Below are 14,796 nucleotides of genomic sequence, written 5' to 3'. Positions count from 1 at the left end.
AGGGCGGCTGTCCAGTTAGAAAGAAGCAGGTAGGTCGGAAGCAGAGTTTGAAGGACGGCTTGGCCGAGTCAGGTGAGAGTTTGGGTTCCAGCACACGGAGCAGGTGAGAGATAGAAGCCAATGCCAGACAAAGAGGTCGCCAAAGGAGAGCGCTAAGAGTTTTGCTGGGGACCTCTGAAATGCCAGCTCTCGTGGAGAGGCCGGTGGGCCGTGAGATGAATTTTTAAGCCCGGAAAAGGAGATGAGGCGGGAGCTAGCAACTTGGCAAATAGCTGTCACAGAAAGTCGTAGAACCACAGCGGGGGGGGGGGGGGGGGGGGGGGACATCTAATAAAAACACACTAATGAGAAGAGAACTGGAAAATGCCAATGTGGGGAGATCCAGGAGGCCGAGGGGTATCCAAAAGACACAGAGACAGATGGGGACGAAACAGGGACACGGAAGGGGGGTCCCCAAGGCCGCCTTGAAAGGAGCACAAGGGAATTTGGGCGGCTGTTGGAAACAGAAATCCCGATCTTTGTGACAGTGACATGACCGTTTGCATCCATCAAACTCATAGAAACATACACACGAAAAAGATGAATTTTGCTGTATATAAAATTATCCCACCGGGGGCACCTGAGTGGCTCAGTCAGTTGTGTCCGACTCTTTTTTTTTTTTTTAATGTTTATATATTTCTGAGAGAGAGAGAGAGAGAGACAGAATGTGAGCAGGGGAGGGGCAGAGAGAGAGGGAGACACAGAATCCGAAACGGGCTCCGGGCTCTGAGCTGTCAGCACGGAGCCCGACGTGGGGCTCGAACCCACGAACTGCAAGATCATGACCTGAGCCAAAGTCAGACGGCCAGACACCCCTTGAGTGTTTGGCTCTTGATGTTGGCTCAGGTCATGATCTCACAGTATGTGTGTTTGAGCCCCGCTTTGGGCCCTTCATTGACAGCTCGCTTGGGATTCTCTCTCTCTCAATCTCTCTCTCTCTCCCTCTCTCTCTGTCCCTCCCCCGCTCACTCACTCTCATTCTCTCTCTCTCACTCTCAAAATAAATAGCCATTTTTACAATTTTTCAAAAGGCAAAATTATCACTCCATTTAAACAAAAAAAGTTCCTCCGAGAAAAGGTGAAGCACAAAAGATCATCGGAAACCGTGATCCACCCCTTACCAGCTGAGCGACCTTGAACAAGCTCATCCCTGGACCTCAGTCTCTGCATCGTGTTCTCCAGAGCTGTTCGCGGAGATTCTGAGACGGCGTGCGTCCAGCGACTCCCAGGGCGCCTGGCTTAGGTAAGTGCCCTGCAACTCCCAATGCCTCCTTCCCGTCTACTCCTGAAAAAACAGATTCCGTCAGGCACCCTGCAATCCGTCGAATTTGTATCCCAGTCTCAGGAATTAACAGGCTACAGAACAATCAACGAGGCCAACCACAGCCACCGCGCAGCGTGCCTTCTGAGCGCCCGGCTCTGTGCCGACCTTGTTCCATGCGCTACCTCGTGCACCCTCCCCGTCAGGCCGTGAGGCGGGTCACTACCGCCAACCTCAAAGCCTCTATGCTCTCAGATTCCCGTGACGGCGCGTCACAAAACCAGTCTCAGCTGTCACTTCCGGTCCCCTAGGAGAGGCCACAGGTTGCCCAAGAGACCGCAAGAACTGAGGGCTAGCCTGGTCAAAGACACAGAGTCCCGTCCCTTGGATGGAGCCTGGAAAAAGAAACTTCTGCTGCTGTCCCCAGTGACCTGTCGGAACTGGAGCTCATCAGGTTCTCACTCTGATGTCCCCGGCGGGACTCATCAGTCCTGCAAGAGGCAGGTGCCTAGTGGTCAAGAGCGTAGCATCTAGGGGCGCCCGGGTGGCTCAGTCGGTTAAGCGGTTAAGCGTCCGACTCCTGATTTCCGCTCAGGTCATGACCTCACGGTTTGTAAGGTCAAGCCCTCCACTGGGCTCTGCTGACAGTAGGGAGCCTGCTTGGGATTCTCTGTCTCCCTCTCCCTCTGCCCCTCCCCCACTCGCTCCCTATCTCTGTCTCAAAATAAATAAATAAACATTAAAAGAAAAAAAAAAAGAGGGTGGGGCCTAGAACTGCCAGTCTGCCTGGGTTCAAAGCCCAGCTTTGCCATTTATTAGCACGCACGACTCTAGGAAAGTTATAGAATGTCTCAGTGCCTCATTCTCCCCATCTGCACAATGGGGAGAGGGCCACACCTCCCTCATAGGGCTGACCTCAGGGTAAAGCTGTTCGTATTTGTAAGATGCTTAGACCCTGATAGCCACGGCTACGAGGTGAGCCTGCCTGCTTTTCCCATAAGGAGATCCTCTCTGGGACTCAGATTCCCCGGAGGAGAGGAGACGAAGGAAGGAAGAAGAAAGTGAACTTCCGTAGGGCAAGAAACACGGGTAGGATACACACCACACACAACCCGCGTAGGGCGGGTGAAGAACAGGGAGATTTGCAGCCTCAGAATTAGCCTGGGGTGGGGGGGGCGGCCAGAGGGACCCTGTTCCGGACCTGAGAGGGGTCTCCGCAGGTTTCTTCCCACCTGCCGTCTTTCTTGCACGTCTGTCCCGAGGGGTTCGCACAGCCAGAGGTGGGAGGTCCCCGCACCTCCGTCCTCTACCAGCGGCGCGGGACAGGCTCCAAAGGGACTCGCTCGTTTTGTAGTTCGAACTCGATTGGCTGCCGGCAATTTCATAAGGTTCAACCTCATCTCGTGTGGGAACTAAAAACAAACAAACAAAAAAAATAAGTGGGTTTGTTAGGGTCTGAAATGTGTCCAACTCCCCGAAATTCCTGCGTGGGAGCCCTGACCCCCACCCCCCACCCCAGGATGTGGCTGTATTTGGATGCAGGGTATTTAAAGAGGTGATTACGTTAGAGGGGTTCTTTAGGGCGGCCTCATCCAATCTGGCTCGTGTCCTTACAAGAAAAGAATAGGGCACATTAGGGACGCCAGGACACGTGCACGAAGAAGGACAGCCATGTGAAGAGAAACAAGAAGGTGGCCACCTGCGAGCCAAGGAGAGAAGCCTCGGAGGAAACTGACCCTCCCAGCACCTTGACCTTGGACTTCTAGCCTCCAGAATTGTGAGCAAACAAATTTCTGTTGTTTAAGCCACTCCATCTGTACCATTTTGTTATGACCGCCTAAGCTGACTCATACATTTTTTTAAGTTTATTTCTTTATCTTGAAAGAGAGAGAGAGAGGGGCGCCTGGGTGGTGCAGTCGGTTAAGCGCCCGACTTCAGCCAGGTCACGATTTCGCGGTCCGTGAGTTCGAGCCCCGCGTCGGGCTCTGGGCTGACCGCTCAGAGCCTGGAGCCTGTTTCCGATTCTGTGTCTCCCTCTCTCTCTGCCCCTCTCCCGTTCATGCTGTCTCTCTCTGTCCCAAAAATAAATAAACGTTGAAAAAAAAATTTTTATTTTTTTTTTTAAATTTTTTTTTTCAACATTTATTTATTTTTGGGACAGAGAGAGACAGAGCATGAACGGGGGAGGGGCAGAGAGAGAGGGGGGCAGAGGATCCAAAGTGGCTTCTGCACTGACAACAGAGAGCCTGACGCGGGGCTGGAATTCACGAGCCAGGCCAAATGACCTCCTAAGACCTCCTGTTCCTCGTGGTCCCTCTGGCCTCCCGGTCCCTTCGCAATCCCACGCAGCCATGTGGAATATTGGCCCATCTCACATAGGGGAGACACTAGCCGGGACTCACCTCCAGTCACACGGAGCGTAGGGAACGTGGCTTGGTGTCCGTGCCCGTCTTGTCACGGGCAAGTTCAAACCCAGAGAGCAGCTTCGCAACCTCCCGTGGTCTTGCTTTCCTTCACCTAGCGCATCGTCGGTCGCCAGGAAACGGTTTGCCCCAGCCCGCCAGAGCCTCGGGTTTCCCTGGTGGCTGGCCTTGGGCAAGTTAAATGTCTGAACCTCTGTGTCCTGATCAGGACGGAAGGCCCAGAATACCCACCTCTCAGAGCTCCAGGGAAGTTAGAAGCTGAAAATTGCAAGAGCCTATCACAGGCCGTGACACGGGGAAAGCATTCGATGAATTATGAATTCTGCTATTTCCTCATTTTACTTTTATTCTACTATTGAAAAAAAAATGTTTAATGTTTATTTATTTTTGAGAGAGAGAGACAGACAGAGCGTGAGCGGGGGAGGGGCAGAGAGAGAGGGAGACGCAGAATCCGAAGCCGGCTCCCAGCCGTCAGCACAGAGCCCGACGCGGGGCTCGAACCCACGAACTGCGAGACCACGACCTGAGCCAGAGTTGGACTCTCAACCGACTGAGCCACCCGGGCGCCCCCCATAAACACTACCTTTAAAATGAGACTCCTGATAAAAAGGGGCTGGAGACTGCCCCGGAGACATACACCCTCCAAATTCCTCTCCAAGTGCGACAGCCACACACTTGAGCCTATCGGGGCGCTGACAGGTGGAGAGAGTGTTTCGGGGAGGATTTGGTGGGCCCGCCACCGTTCCAAGAAATGCCCGGTGCACCTACGGAAATGCACCCAAGAGGCGCCCTTCTCTGCAGAAAACAGTCTCAAGGTCACTGGCTGTGTCCCTGATGGCAGGCTCGAAAGGGACGGGGGATGGGGCCAAGTCTATGCCTGCATCACGCACATCTGTGCTCGACCTTCAATGCTCTGCCCGCTCCCCAGACACTCAGCCGCTGAAGATTCATCACCAGGCTCTTGCCCTCCTGGCTGATCGGACTCAGCTGATGGAAGGCACTGGCTACGGACAGGAGGCAGGGCGGATTGAAAGATCATGTCAGGGTGTCTAGTCCCTACTCCTCCCCAAACATCACCCTCCACGACAGTGGTTCGTGCGGACAGCCGGTCTGCGTGGTTCCAACCCTCTCTGGCTCTGTGCACCTCCCCCCACCCCCCACCCCCAGCCCCTGCAGCCCTGAGGGGGATAACGGCTCTCACGGTTGCTGGCCCCAGAGAACTCCAGTGTCCCTTGCTGGGTCCCTTAACCCTACTCGCCCCCTTGTAAGTAGTTAAGTAAGTACAGTTAACTCTTCCCGGTCGAATAGTCAGACGCAACTATTTCCTGCCAAGAGATTCCCTGATCTAAAGCCCGAGGTGGAACCCGAAAGAAAAGATCCTGGTTTCTCATTCCCTCTCTCCCAAACCAGTTTCGGGCCAAGGCGAGGGAGAAGAAGTCAAAGATTTCGCACGGCCTCAGAGGCCACCTCTCTCTCTTCACGCAAGCTCGGACCACTGGACAGAGTGTATTGTCTACCCAGAGACACCTTGGTTCAAATCCTGGCTCTGTCACAGCCTAGCTGCGAAGGCTTGGCCCAACTGCTCGACCTTCCCGAGCCTCAATGTGCCCATCTGTACAATGGGATCTGTACCTCACAGGATTGTTGAGCGGGCAGGACCACGGACGGAAAGCGATCACATGGGACCTCGAACCATAGTAGAGTCTCCGTCAACTCTTGTGGATCTCAAGTCCCACTTCCGTTCCCTAAATTCTGTCCTTGACTCAGTGAGGAAGAAGGCCAGGGGAAAATGTAACAATCGCCACACCAACACGTGAGCATCGCTTCGTGATTCCCAAAGAACTTCCACGGCTCTCGGTTCCCTCCTTCCGGCCAGTGGAAATTCTTACAGGGGAAAGGGCATGGCTTTCGAATGTCCCCCGCCAACGGGACCTGGAGAAGGAGCCATCAACACATGGACCCAACGGGGAGACAAATCAGGGTTTCTAGAAACAAGAAAACCCCAGTTTTCCACCACATCCGTTTCTGACCCCCCTGCAGCCAACAGCCCTGAACGGAATGGCTTCTCGATACTATAAATTCAACCTGAGGCTCGCGACGGGCCCCTGAAGGTCACGAAGCCTTCCTCGCGGTGTCTCCTGTGGGCCACGTGACCAAGTTCCACTTCTGGTCTACCCGAAAGCCACTCTCATGGTCACATCTCCATGACTCGGCGGGAGGTTAAATTTCCAAACGGGCTCTTGAGTCAGGGGCCATAGAGGCCTCTGTACCCGGCTCTCTTTGTTTGCAGCTCAGGGAACCCTGGCCCAGAGAGGCTGGGGGACTTTCCCCAGATCACACAGGAAGAAGAGAGACTGAACCCAGACCCCATGCCTAACCTCTCCCTCTCCTCCCTTTAAGCATTTGCCCTCCAGGAGGTCCCAGTTCTGATTCTGCACCTCTCGCCGGGGGTGCCTCGGTTTCCCCCATCTGGCCGCCGAAGTTAGTCATCCCCTCCCCCACTTCCTTCCCCCCCACCCCCAAGGTGTGCCGGGAGCACTAATGAGTTAACGAGTCTAAGAGCCTGCAGAACCTCGAATGAGATATAATTGCAGAGAATTACTATCCTCAGCCTTCTGGGAAAGATTTTGTCAGGGAGTAGGTAAATAAATCATATCCTGTGGTTCTCTCTTCCCCACGGGCTGCTTAACGCTCCCAGAGAATGTTCTCCAGTGGTTGAGGTGTCGGGACTCCCTTTGCCGGCCCGGCCTCCCGCAATTTGGGGCTCCCTCCCCCGTCTCCAGAGGCTCCCCGGGCTGCCCTGGGCCTGGAAACACATCTCTGGAATCTGGTTCTTCTCAGGGTGGGTCCAGAGCCCTGGTTTCCAGGCCATGTGGGACCCCCCCCCCCCCACCAACCCGTCACCGTGCTCAGCCCCAGCCCCAGGTGAGCGGGTTTCTAAGAGTTAACCACCCTCTACAGAATTCCTGGGCGAATACCATGCAGGCTCCCAGATTTATTGCTTTTTAATGTCTCCCGTGTGGTTGCATTAGCTTTCCCTTCTGATACCTCTGTCTTTTCCATCTGACTTCTCCTCGCCCATACTCCGTAACCCCAGGTTACACATTCTCCCATTAGCTCCCGCGCTGAGGTCTGGGCAGAAGAAGTCACCAGGCTCCCCGCCACCCCGCCCCGCTACCCCCACGTTGAAATATTTACTTCGATCTTCCTCATCTTTTCCTGGGCAGCTCTCTGCCTCTCTCATTTGCTCCTACAGCTGCCAGCCTCCTCTCTCCGGCTTCTGAGAACTTCTCCATAAGCCCTCGATACTTGTTACATTGGCCTCTAACGCCGTTGACTCATCACGCCCCTCCCCTGCCAGGAACCCCTTTCCCTTTGTTTCTGTCCTGAGCTACTGTCCCTAACGTGGCTCCCAAGGCCGGCCGTGGCACGCCACCCCCCCCCTCCCCCACGGAGACCCTTTCACCACCTGCCTTCCCTGAAGAACGGTGTCCTGACGGCGAAGCCCAGCCGTCCACAGGCTGCTGGCAGAATTGTCTGATGGCCGAGACAACGGCGTCTGCAGCCAAGCTGGCCGCGTTCAAATCCTGGCCCTGGCCCTTTCTCGCCTTGTGGCCTTGGGCAAGTTACTCAACCTCTCTGTGCTTTGGTTTCCTGATCTGCAAACCGGGGAGACGACAGCAGCAACTTCCCTGGTGGTGGAACTTCGTGACGTTGGGATGAGACTCATAATACATGTCAAGTGTTGAACACGACACGGGATAAGGGTTGGATACGTATTAACCCTCATTATCTGCCAGCTGGCCAGGCACTCACACCCTGACCCTCCCTGGCTGGTACCATCAATGGCAATGGATGGCGATTTGCCATCCCCTGAACACTTCCATGCCCCAGTCCATCTTTCCGTGTGTTTCCGGGTGCCACCCCCTCTGTCCTGAAGATCTCCCCTCCCCGCTACATGCCTCTTGGTTGGATTCGACTTGTCTGTATGGCCCGGTTTAAAAACAATATTTTTAAAATTTTTTTTTAATGTTTGTTTATTTTTGAGAGCGAGAGAGACAGAGCATGAGTGGGGGAGGGGCAGAGAGAGAGGGGGAGACACAGGATCCCAAGCAGGCTCCAGGCTCCAAGCTGTCAGCACAGCAGGGCTCGAACTCACAGACGGCGAGATCATGACCTGAGCCGAAGTCGGCGGCTTAACCGACGGAGCCACCCAGGGGCCCCTTAAAAAATTTTTTTTAATGTTTATTTATTTTTGAGAGACAGAGAGACGGAGGGCAAGTGGGGGAGGGGCAGAGAGAGAGGGAGACACAGCATCGGAAGCAGGCTCCAGGCTCTGAGCCATCAGCCCAGAGCCCGACGCGGGGCTCGAACCCCCGGACCGCGAGATCGTGACCTGAGCTGAAGTCAGACGCTTAACCGACTGAGCCACCCAGGCACCCCCCCAATTTTTTTTTTAAATAGAAGTCTTCCCTGGCATCGTATGGAGACTCCAAGGGCCTGGCGCGTCCTTGAAGGAGTCAATGCTGAATGCAGCCAACCCAATCTTATTTCGTGCTCAACCTCAATCCTGTCACCCCTGTGGACATGCTGCTGTGTACAGATGTTTCTTCATTTGTTTCACGTTCTTGTTCTCTCTTTCATATGCTAAAAGCTGTTCATCTTAGACCTAAAAGTATCTGTAGCCTGGAGAAATTGCACTCAACCCATTCATTCATTGACCCACTCACAAACTGTATTGAGTAGCTACTCTGCGCCTGGAAAGGGGCTGTCCTAGGGACAGGGCATACAAACTGAAACCAGACAGAAGGTGCCTGACCTCACCGGGCTTTAGGAGGGAAGACAGATAACAACTGAATGATCACATAAAGTACGACTCTGATAAGGGCCCTGAAGGAGAAACACGGGGCTGTAGAGGGTGTACGTCAGGGGGTTCACACCTAATCTGAAGGGTCAAGAAAGGCTTTTCAAGAGAAGTAAACTTTGAGCTGAGATCTGAAGCATGAATGACAGTCACTCAGGTGATAAGGAGGCAGTATCCTGAGTCCAGTGGTACAGAGACCATGAGAAGAATGAGTATGAGAAAAAAACCACAAAAATAAAATGGGGCACCCGGGTGGCTCAGTCGGTTGAGCGTCCGACTTGCACTCAGGTCATGGTCTCGCCGTTCGTGAGTTCAAGCCCCGCGTCGGACTCTGTGCTGACAGCTCAGAGCCTACAGCCTGCTTCGGAGTCTGTGTCTCCCTCTCTGTCTCTGTCCCTCCCCTGCTCACACTCTGTCTCTCTCTCTCTCTCAAAAATAAACAAACATTAAAAAAAAATTTTTTTTAAAGCAAGATGTCTTGTATCAGTCAGCTACTGCTGTGAAACAAACAATCACCACGCCTCAGCAGCAGCAACAGGAAGCATTTGTTTCTCATATGTTCCCAGGTTGGTGCCCAGGTTGGCTGGGCTCAATGGCAAGGAGCCTGCTTCAGATTCTCTCTCACTCCCTCTCTCTCTGCCCCTGCCCTGCTTGTGCTCTCTCTCTCTCTGTCTCTCTCTCTTTCTGAAAATAAGTAAATAAACTTAACCAAAAAAAAAAAGCAAACAAACATGAACTGCCAAGACACGAGGCAAAGAGCACAGAGGCAAGAGTGTGAAGGTTTGGGTTCAATCATTCAATCTGCCACAACGCAAGAGCAGAGGAAAAATGGCCGAGGACTCGAGACCAATGGAATCGGAGAAGAGGGCCGAACCAGACCTTGCAGCACCTCACGGGTCTATTTAAAATTTTCTGGTCTCTCCCTGAAGGGCAACGGGGAGTTCTTAAAGATCTATAGCGAGGTGCCGAACGATGATTCGATCTGGATTCTAAAATCGTCCTCTGGGTGCTGTTGGAGAGAGAGCACGGCAGACAACAGTAAGAAATAATAAAAATTCCCCATACCGTATGGCTTTAGTTCTGCACGTGTTTCAGTGTGTGTGTGTGTGTGTGCGTGTGCAAGTGTTTATGCCTGCACACTTACATGCCCAGCTCTTCCCTGGAGAATGTGGCACCCTAGGATTTATCTTTCCATCCGTCTGAAGATCAGCCTGTTCATGTATCAACTAGAACAACAATACTGGTGATCCATTTCTCAAGCTCCCAGAAGCTCACACTTTTCCAGCATGGAGAACAGGACGATTCCGGCATGTTTCACAAATGGCAATGAATTTCACTCCCAGGAGGCTTTCCTTCCCTTATCGCTGTCACTGCCATCGTAACCATCCAGCTTCCAAACGTGCTGTGCTTTAAAGTTTGCCGAGGATTTGGGGGCACCTGGGTGGCTCAGTCAGTTAAGCATCTGACTTCGGCTCCGGTCACGATCTCGCGGTGCGGGAGTTTGAGCCCCGCGTGGGGCTCTGGGCTGCCAGCTCAGAGCCTGGAGCCTGCTTTGATTCTGTGTCTCCCTCTTTCTCTGGCCCTTCCCCTCTCGAGCTCTGTCTGTCTGTCTCTCTCACATAAATAAATAAACATTAAAAAATTTAAAAATAATAATAAAGTTTGCTGAGGATTTCATCCACGGGCCCCCAGGAGATAGAGCAGGAAGCTTCAGCCCCTGGATAAGTACAAAGGGATGGAGAGGTTGTCTGGCTGACTTTATTCACAAACGTCAGGACCAGGGGAGTCCGATGCCAGTTTTTTTTGCGTTCAAACCCCATAGCTGGCTTCTCTGCCTGCTTGCCTGTCACAAGACTCCAATCAGTAAGTCCAGCCAATGTTCTGTTTTCTAGAATTGTTTGATGAGCTGGGACAGTGACTAAACTAAGAGGTAGGTTCAGAAAGGAGTCCTGGAACTTCTCCAAACACCATTGAACCTCCTTTGCCTCCAAACATTCCTGAAAGTCACTGGCTGCCCTCAGTCAAGGGAAACATCCATCTTAAGGGTAATCAGCCAGAAAAACCTGTTTGCCAGCACAATTTCACAATTTTTCACAAAGACACAGAGAGAGAGGGGCCATGTGATCTGAACAGCAATCAGCCGATCAGCCCGAAGAGCAAGGACTACAGACTGACCCTCTCTCTTCCACGACCATGAAACCACAGATCCACGGCTCAGGTCTGCACCGGGGCCACCGTGGGGGAGATCAAACGCACGCTTACTTAGTCGCTTGGTGGCACACGAGAAACAAGGGAGAAACAAGGCCAGCACAGCAGGACTGCAAGTTTGCAAAGCTGGGGTGAAAATTCAAGCAGCTTCTCTTGTCAGCCTTTTTGAAGGGGAGGGGAAGATTTACTGCGGGAGGTGGGGGCAAGGGGGGCGGCTGACAGCCTTTTACAGCCATTGCAAATGGATTGGAGACAGCAGAGGAGTGGACTGAGCTGACCACGGAGGGACCGTGGAAGGCTCATTTTAAGACCCAGCCAACATCACGGACACCATAAAGTGGCACAGCTTGCCAGAGAAGAGCACGAAGGAGTCAGCTGGAACCTTCGGGGGCCAATGCTCTTATAACACACACGGCCAAACTGCTGAGGGTTTCAAGATGTAAATGTTTTCAACACGCTTGCTCAGCCGGGCAGTTTCTGTCCATTTAGCAAGATCGGCTAGCAGTGTAGGCAAAAGTCTCGAGGTCCGGTTGATGGGGTAGTGCATTTATTATTGATAAAGGCCAAGGAAAAATGGCTTGTGTCTGGGTAACACCTGGCCCAACAGATTCACTGTGTACGCAGAGGATATTTGTAATTTACCCCTGGCTGCCACAGGCTGCCATTTCCCTGCGGAGCATCCATTTTTTTCTGATTTAGTCTCTCTTTTTTTCTACGGGGATGATTCCTTAGGTGTCAATTTCAATATGAATTATTATTAAACATACATTCCATGTATATAAATTCATAATAAAAAGTCATCCTTTAGGGCGCCTGGGTGCCCCGTCAGTTGGAGCGTCCCACCCTTGATTTCGGCTCAGGTTAGGATCCCAGGGTCGTGGCAAGGAGCCCCACATCAGGCTCTGTACCGCGCATGGAGTCTGCTTAAGATTCTCTCTCTCTTTCTCTCCTTCTGTCCCTCTCTTCAGCTCATACTCTCCCCCCACCCCCCCGCCCAAACAACCCATCCTTTATATAAAACAGACGCTTAACTGACTGAGCCATCCAGGTGCCCCTTAAATAATGTATTTCAAAAACAATAAAAGACAGGAATGCATCAGGGAAACTGCATATGTAGTATATATACACATATACCTATACACATATATATACACGTACATATACGCACACACACATATCTGCATATAATGTAAATAATGTAGATAGATCTAAAGATCTATCTGCATTATGATAGTAATGTATATACAGATAGCACATATTATATATACTATATATAATATACACTATATATTACTATAACTAGAAGGATACATATATATTAATGTATATATCTTAACGTAACTAGACAGATACACATTGATATCGGTGACCACTTATGAGGAATGGAAATGGGAAAGTTTAGAGAGAGGATGACTCATCATTTACCATTTTCTACTCCTTAGATTTGATGGCCTGTACATATAGGACATAGTTAAGAGAAAAGGGTATTTTTGATGAACTCTATGCCGGCGGAGGGAGGGAGGAAAGTGATCATTGTTGGAATTGTGACCAAGCTATTCTACACATCGTACACTATAGAGTGTATTTACCTTTCTTTTTTTTAAATCAGAAAACAACATCTGCTAATTTGCTTACCAGTGGCTAATGCACGTATATGTCGCACAATCCCAAAAAGCTTACAGTTGAAAGTAGGTTCCCCTTCCAGCTCTGGTTTCCAAGCTCAGCTCCCCGTGGGAAACCAGTATCTCCAGATAAATATTTGTGTGAAAATAACAGCTTGGGTTCCCTGCTCTCCCCCCCCCCCCCCAGAACATGGGTCCAGAGTGTGAGCTTGAGAAATACCGTGATTAGACAGATATATGAAAAGGGGTGTACCTGTGGAGTGGGGAGGAAGAGAAGGAGTACATTATACTTTAAATATTTCAAGGTAGGGGGCGCCTGGGTGGCTCAGTCGGTCAAGCTTCCGACTTCGGCTCAGGTCACGATCTCACGGTTCTTGAGTTCGAGCCCCGCGTCGGGCTCTGTGCCGACAGCTCAGAGCCTGGAGCCCGCTTCGGATTCTGTGTCTCCCTCTCTCTCTCTGTTCCTCCCCTGCTCACACTCTGTCTTTCTCTCCTTCAAAAAGAAATGCAGATTTTTTTTTTTAATTTTTTTTTTCCACGTTTTTATTTATTTTGGGGACAGAGAGAGACAGAGCATGAACGGGGGAGGGGCAGAGAGAGAGGGAGACACAGAATCGGAAACAGGCTCCAGGCTCCGAGCCATCAGCCCAGAGCCCGACGCGGGGCTCGAACTCCCGGACCGCGAGATCGTGACCTGGCTGAAGTCGGACGCTTAACCGACTGCGCCACCCAGGCGCCCCAAGAAATGCAGATTTTAAAAAATTTAAAAAAATAAATAATACTTCAAGGTAGCCCAGACCTGCAGATGTGCACACGGTGGCCGGGGGGGGGGGGGGTGCGGGGGGGGACAGCCCAACCCTTGGCACCCACCAGCTGTATGCCCAACGCTGCAGGGATCATCACCCTCTGCACTGTCCGCCCCCCAGGGTTTGCCCCCCCCACACATTGCTCTGGAACCCAGGACAAAGGCAAGCTGAGCTGATCCCAGAAGAATGGGGGGTGGGGAAGGGATGGGGTGATTCCCCAGCACCCCACCCTCTCCCCCTGCTGTTGTGTTTTTTTTTCTTCCTTCCCCCTCTATAAACAAGTGATTAATGCCTTGCAAAGAGGACACACCTCCCCCCGCAGCAAGCTAGCCCTGCCAGATTCCCCAGCCTTAATTCCGCTGTTAACACTCCTCAGGCAGAGGGGTGAAAAATAAGTAAATCCCCTCCTTCACCAAGCAGACCTGCGGGCAATGTGGTTTGTTTAAAGTCTCTCTGCTGAGCGATTGACCTGCCTCCCGTTTGCTCTGAGGGAGTGAAGATTTTAAAATTAAAAATCAAACACACACGCGGACGGACGCCTTTCTCTAACGCAGTCTCCAGTTTGTAAAGCCTAATTGCAGAGGACCGTCCCCACATGGACCCAGCTTTGGCAGAATCTTCCTTTCACTCTCCCACCCGGCATCAGCGAACTGTGGGGAGATCGGATGGATGAACACTGTCAGGGTTCCTACGGGCTCCTTTTTCTCTTAGTCTGCGAGGGACATCCTGGCTGATTTAAGAAGGGAATCCCCGATAAAGCGGTTCTCGCCCCTGGACTGGGCAGGCGGGCCACCGAACTCACAGGAGGAACTTCCACGAGCATCATCCGGTTTGATTTCCACGCAAGCGCAGTTCGACAACATACAACCTGTCAAGTAGGCAGAAGCGGTACGTAATTTGGAAACGCGAAAACAGAAACTGGAAAGTTCTTCTTGAACCTTCGTTTGTCGTGATGTGGCGTCTTCCAAAGAAATCTGGGAATATCCCATCTAATAAATGAAGAAGACATGAAAGGCGCAAAATCTCACCATCTTTCAACCCCCTAACGGCATGGTGGATCCGTCTAGAAAATGGTCATCAGAAGCTTCCAACAAAGGGCGAAGAAAAGGGAGTAATATCACACACCCCCTGAGGGAAGTATACACGGCTGTCTCTAGAGGGGGCTTGCCCAAAGCATCAACGCTGAATCCTCAAACATCCGCTTTCTAACCACAAGGTTGCAGGAAATACAGGGGACAGAGACACAAACAGGGAACACCACAGGGATGCAAACAGAAAGAGCCAGAATGATTGCGTTATTTCAATTTAAAAATTTCTGAAGGGGGAAATAAAGGGGGGGCGATGGTGGATGTAAGAGATTCATAATCAAACACAGTGCAGACACCTTGTCCTCGTTGTAAAACAAACCAACTGGAATGAAATCATAAGAAGAATGAAGACGATCGGGAAACATTGAGTCCTAACCGAGTATTTCATAAGCGTGTGCTATCATTGTCTTTTGGGGGGAGGGGTGTAATAACAGTATTGTGGTTGTCTTTTTTTTTATGTTCCTCTATTTTTGAGACAGAGAGAG

The 14,796-nt window shown here is 51.6% G+C and overlaps 1 long non-coding RNA gene across 1 annotated transcript; it reads right to left on the bottom strand.

The window, feature by feature from the left end:
* Nucleotides 1-1,007: 1,007 nt before the first annotated feature.
* On the bottom strand, nucleotides 1,008-4,127 carry LOC122469983. The gene is made up of 3 exons (XR_006293790.1): nucleotides 3,703-4,127; nucleotides 2,533-2,712; nucleotides 1,008-1,324 (listed from the first exon to the last, which is right to left on the bottom strand). It is a non-coding gene; the product is annotated as an uncharacterized LOC122469983 (long non-coding RNA).
* Between the last annotated feature and the right edge of the window lie 10,669 nt (nucleotides 4,128-14,796).

This window comes from Prionailurus bengalensis, chromosome D3 (assembly GCF_016509475.1).
Source record: "Prionailurus bengalensis isolate Pbe53 chromosome D3, Fcat_Pben_1.1_paternal_pri, whole genome shotgun sequence".
Lineage (NCBI taxonomy): Eukaryota > Metazoa > Chordata > Mammalia > Carnivora > Felidae > Prionailurus > Prionailurus bengalensis.
Note: the sequence above shows the minus strand (reverse complement) of the source record. Positions and strands in the feature narration are given on the sequence as shown.